The sequence below is a fragment of the Pseudophryne corroboree genome, chromosome 2 (assembly GCF_028390025.1).
Source record: "Pseudophryne corroboree isolate aPseCor3 chromosome 2, aPseCor3.hap2, whole genome shotgun sequence".
In the NCBI taxonomy this organism is placed as follows: domain Eukaryota; kingdom Metazoa; phylum Chordata; class Amphibia; order Anura; family Myobatrachidae; genus Pseudophryne; species Pseudophryne corroboree.
Window position 1 is genome coordinate 67,256,175 of NC_086445.1, and position 6,000 is coordinate 67,262,174.

The following is a 6,000-nucleotide window of genomic DNA, read 5'->3' on the forward strand; positions in this document are numbered from 1 at the left end:
CCCCTTAGTACATAGACTCCTATATCTGCAACTACAGCCACTTTGCATGCGACTTAGAATTAGCCTCTATGGGGTATATTTACTAAGGTGCGGGTCTATAGAAGTGGAGAGGTTGCCCATAGCAACCAATCAGACTCTAGCTATTATCTTCCATAAGGTGCTAGGTAAATGATAAGTAGAATCTGATTGGTTGCTAAGGGCAACATCTACACTTCTATAAACCTGTACTTTAGTAAATACTGTACCCCCCTATATCTTTAAATTCCCTACTACTAGAAGCTTATATTTTTCTACCAGAACTTAAGACCTCAGACCAACTTAACAGAAGTGATTTGTAACGCAATGGGCACAAATCTGTTACCCTGTTACTTCTATTAGATATTTAAACCATCATCTCAGTAAGCCCCTGACTTTATAGAGCGTGTGCCATGTAAAATTCAGTGCTGGAATGTACCCAGCTAACTCTGAATGCTTTCAGTGAGCATCAAAATTACACTCTGGAAGAAAAAATAATTACAGGGGGGATCCTGAAGAAGTGCTCATTACCCAGAGTACTATAGCCGCAGATGTTTAATGATGAGGAAATGCATGGTTTGTGGATACCATTATTTTTTATACATATATATTAAAAGACAGAAAAGAAATATTCCAGTCTAGGCAACAGTGAGGCTGTATCTCAGCACTGCCTATCACATAATTACCAGACACGAAGCAGCAGGCGGCAAGCGCAGAGCTGAATCAACATTCATTTTAACATGAAACTTATTGAAAAGTTCCCTGGCAGAAATGTAGAAGTACAACTAATATAAAGGTCTGTGGGCCTAATTCAGCATGGATCGCTGTTCAGAGAAATTGCAGTTGTCTGCGAGTAGAAAGGCGCCGCCCCGGCAGGAAGAAAAAACAGCCCGTGCAAAACTGCGAATGCATCGCAGGACGTGATCCACTCACATATGCATAATCAATTCCCGGAACATCGACGAAGCTTTGCCGTCTGAGAAAATGTGAGATGGTCTGAGGCTGCCAGTAATCTGCAACTGAGATGGCCTGGAAGTGGTCTGCGCTGATGTCAGGGACACCTAGGCACACCTGCAGTTTAGCTGACACACCCAGAAAACGGCAGGTTTCCGCCCAGAAATGCCAGCTTCCTGTTAAAGAGCGGCTACATTGCGATTACTATCTGTGCACATTTTCTGTCGCTATTACCCCTCGTGCGTGCGCAATACAAACGCTAGGCATGCACAGGCATTCGATAATCACTTGATTTGTGATTTCTCTGAATAGCGATCCATGCTGAATTTTACCCTATGTACTAAGCCTTGAGGAGAGATAAAATGGAGAGAGATAAAGTACCAACCAACCGTCATTTTTCAAACCGCAGTCTGTAACATTGAAGTTACAGTAACAGCTAATTGGCTGGAACTTTATCTCTCTCCAAGGCTTAAGGTGGGTACACACTGGAGTGATGTGTACCCAGCCAACTGACTAATTCGAACCTGGGTACACATTGATCGATGTTAATGAAGGACGGAATGATCACTGTTCTGTCCTTCATTAGCATACATGTTGTCGCTAGCGATATTGTTAGGTTTGATGTGCACCGATCCGATAGGTTGACATATCGCTCAGTGTGTGTGTACCCAGCTTTAGTAAATAGACCAGTACCAGCCATCCAGCTCCACTCATTTTTCAAACACAGCCTGTAACTTGGCCGTCAGGAGCTGATTGGCTGGTACTTTATCCCCATCCACTTTATATCTCTACAAGGATTAGTACATGGACCCCATAGAGACATATAGTAGAAATAAAACATCAAAATGCACTTTTCACACATTTTTTTTTTTTTTTTGTAGGGGTGTTTCTTTGGTCGGGGGATTTTTCTTAGTAAGTCTTGAATTATTTTATTGTGATAAGCTCCCGTACAGCATGTTACATTCCAGTCTGCCTTCCTCCATCGTCTTTATGTTCTGGAAATATGGTTTACATTTTTTTTAAAAATATGACTTTCTTGACCTCTCTAATGAGCCCTACACACTGGCGCCGAGGTGCCCGACGGTCGATGCTGCCGACCCGACGGCGGGGGAAGGGGTGACGGGGGGAGTGAAGTTTCTTCACTCCTACCGTCACCCGGCCCCAGAGCCCTGCATGCTAATATGGACGAGATTGTCCATACGACCTGGCACCAACGATGAACGAGCGCGGGGCCGTGCATCGTTCATCGTTGGTGCATATACACTGAAAGATATGTAATCGCTTAGTGTGTAGGACCCTTTAGAGGTCTATTTATTAACACTATTTTTACAAAAAAAATGTTAAAAAAGGGTGTTCTCACACCCTTTTCACATTATTTTAGTATCACGCCAATGTATTAAAGGGCATTTGGAGCAGTTTTCATGAAAAACTGCTCCACACCCATTAATTGTAATTTTTTTAGTAACCCACATCGCATTCCCCATACTTATAATGGGAAATGCGATGTGGCCAAATTTACTAAAAAAACAAATATGTAAAAAAAACTCTGCAGTGTGTCCTGTAATAATTACACCAGCTTAGGCTGGCGAAATCACAGGGCAGCACTGCGATCTGCAGCCTTTACCCAGCTTTCTCTGCCCCTTACCCCCCTCCCCGGCAGAGAAAGCTGTGCGGGGACCAAGCTCCGGTGATCAGCTCAGTGTGTCCGATGGACACACAAGCTGATTACTGCTTACAACAAACAAACAAAAAACAGTAAAAGAAAAAAAAAAACATACTAACCCGTCCGGGAGCCGGTGATCTGTTCTCCTTTGCGGGCTGCCGGGTGCCGTGTCCTCCATGTGCTGCGCTATGACCCCTGGTGCAGTAAAGTGACGCTGCAAAATGGCAGCACACATTACAGCACCGGGGGTCACCGCAGCAAACAGGATCCGGCGCCTGTCAGTCTTGCAGGAGCAGCATGGACCAGCTCCCTGGAATGGTGAGTATACTGACCTGCAGGGGGGTCCATGGTGAGTGGGGGGTAGTCGCAACGGGGGGGGGGGGGAGTTTGACCAGGCAGTGGTAGCAGTAATGTCTTGGTGGAGGCACATACGCAGAAGGACATCTGGGTTTGTCCTGTACCTGTGCCAGCAGGTAGGTGTGGCTGTGTTACGCCCTCCCCATGCTTACTCCTGGGTCGCCTAATCTCTCTGGGGTGCAGTGCGGGGCCACCCTGAACCCATGTGTCCATCACGTTATTTACCCATTATAAATATGTCACTGGATACAGCCTTAGATAAAGCTGTGTCATGTAAAACATTACTCTTGAAATAAGCAACATGAGTGTTAGGGCCTGAGTCGCACAAAGCTGCACCCGCATCAGTAGATGCTGTAATACAGCTTAGTGCATCTTTAGACTCCACCATTGGAACGGCACCAGCACTATGTTCGGTGCAGATTTTCCGTATGCCCTCCAGTGTTGGCGACAACACTGCCGCAACACTCCCATAACACGCCCATAGTACGGACCATTTCTGTGTGTCTGAATAACCACCTCCCAGCCCATTTCCAATACATTTCTGATACTGTGCATCATAATTGCAATGGTGCCTCTGTGCGAATGCCCTGTGGGATGCAGGAGCCGTGTGACTTTTTCAGTCACTTGTGCAGTAGCAAAACAAATCGCACAACTCCGTGAACTCATTGTGTGCGAGTCTGAATCGGGCCCTTAGTAAGCTGTAGCACAAACAGAATCCAGGGGGTGATTCAGACCTGATCGCTGCTGTGCGTTTTCGCACAGCGGGTGATCAGGTACTAACTGCGCATGCATATGCACCGCAATGCACACGCGCGCCGGACAACGGGCATCGCCGGTCAGCGACGGAATGGTGCGAAAAATCCAATCGCACGGCCGTTTGCAAGGTGATTGACAGGAGGAGGCCGTTTGTGGGCTTTAACTGCCCGTTTATTGGGAGTGTCCGGAAAAATGCAGGCATTCCCAAGCGTTATCAGGGAGGGTGTGTGACGTCAGCTCCGGAAGATTCTGTCGCACTGTAGGAGTAAGTCCTGGGCTGCGCTGAGAATGCACACAGTGGAATTTTGCAGCTAAATTGGGATCGCACACTTGCACGGCGAATTAACTCTCCCCCTGGGGGCGGCGACTATCTGAACGCAGGACATCAAAGTTTGCATCCCAGCGATCAGGTCTGAATAACCCCCCGGTCCAGCTCTGCTGCTTCTGATGAATGATGAGGAAGTCTGTGATCTATCTTTTATTCTAAAAATTCTCTCCAAGTCTTTTTGATAACTGATGCCTGAGACATACTGTAGCTACACACAGAAACAAGAAAAAAGCAGGTGCACACTGGAAGCACTAAGAACACTGGTGATCACAATAATTATAATATAATAATAATAATTTTATTTAGATATCGCTTTTTTCCATAGGACTTAGTCGCTCTACACTACAGACATCAGAAACATGAGGGGTCATTCCGAGTTAATCGCTCACTAGCAACTTTTTGCAGCGCTGCGATCAGGTTAAAAAACTTGGCAAAGCTGAGCATGCGTATGCACCGCAATGCCCAGGTGCATCGTACGGGTACAAAGAGGATCGGTGCTGGGCGATGGATTTAACGAAAAATCCATTTGCACAGTCGATCGCAAGGTGATTGACAGGAAGAGGGGGTTTATGGGTGTCAACTGACCGTTTTCTGGGAGTGTTTGTGAAAACGCAGGCGTGTCCAAGCGTTTGCAGGGCGAGTGTCTGACGTCAATTCCGGGACCAAAAAGACTGAAGTGGTCGCAGCGGCTGAGTAAGTCCAGAGGTACTCAGAAACTACACAAAATGTTTTTGTACCGCTCGGCTGCAAAGGCGTTCGCACACTTGCAAAGCGAAAATACACTCCCCCATAGGTGGCGACTATCTGATCGTAGCGCTGCAAAAAGTTGCTAGCGAATGATCAACTTGAAATGACCCCCATTGTACAAGGATTTCTTATTACAGAAAATTGAAAGCCACACAGAAATAATGACAAACATAAACTTAATAAGCGTATAGTAATGCAGGGTTGGTGCAGACCTTTTGGGTAATAACTTCCTCGGGTTACATATATTCCACCATCACAAGGTACCAGGTGAGGCAGCCATGGTGGGCATGCTACGTAGGATTACCCTGGTTGGAATAGGTTATGCCTAGAAGAGGTGACACAAAATGGGTCGTTGCAGTGTCCAAATGTTCAGGGTAGGAACCCACAATAAACGTCAGGTCCATGGACCTTTCATCCTATCCATGAGCGTACCAGGTGAGGTAGCCATGTTGTGCACATTCCGAAGGTTACACTATGGTAGATCAGCCATAGAAAGACCCAAGGCATACATGGGAAAACTGATACGTGTAGAGTAGTATGATATGCCCTGTATTAATACATACATGTGAAGTACATCCAGCCCGCGGAGGAGGCATAGCACACAGGCACAGCATACAGAGGGGCGGAAGTACATGGTACAAAGCGGGGAACAGTAAATACATTGAACAGAGATGCAGTTCAGGCACAATCTGTGGTGAAACCACGTTCTGACAGATGGAGAGTCAGTAGAGCTATACTGTAGCATACATACAGTAGGGGCTACAGGAAGAACATATAAGAGAACAGTATACAGCATAACAGGCAATGATTGAAGCAATGGTAGAGACTGTATAAGAAATGAGTCTAGCAGTATAAAATCAGAGTCCAGAGAAAACAATGGGAGCCGATGTGGGGAGGGAAGATGGGTCTAAGAGATGCAGGTCCTTTGAAGGCTCTTGAGCCCTAAAACACAGTCCCTGTGGCAAGTCCCAAATGAGGGGAAAGGCTGTACTCACGAGCAGTCTCAGATCCTGATGTCTCCCCACAGGATGGTGGTCCCAGAGTGTCTATATCTCTCCGGCCATCACTCTAGATACAGGTCCCCTGGAAAGAACAACAGCCAGGCGTAGAGGCGTTGGGGCAGCATCAGCCAGCAGGGGATTAGTGATCTCACCAGCACCATCTGCAACCTCCGCCCGCT

General features: G+C 46.6%; 1 long non-coding RNA gene across 6 annotated transcripts in view; it reads right to left on the reverse strand.

The window, feature by feature from the left end:
* LOC134999050 (uncharacterized) overlaps positions 1–2,890 on the reverse strand; it is a 222,535-nt gene extending 219,645 nt beyond the window's left edge. For 2 of the 6 annotated variants that reach the window (XR_010201237.1, XR_010201219.1), the window contains exon 1: positions 2,752–2,889. This is a non-coding gene — a long non-coding RNA (uncharacterized LOC134999050). Of the gene's footprint in view, positions 1–2,751 lie in introns of all 6 variants that reach the window. The other 4 variants (XR_010201225.1, XR_010201213.1, XR_010201243.1 and 1 more) reach the window with 4 other exon arrangements.
* Between the last annotated feature and the right edge of the window lie 3,110 nt (positions 2,891–6,000).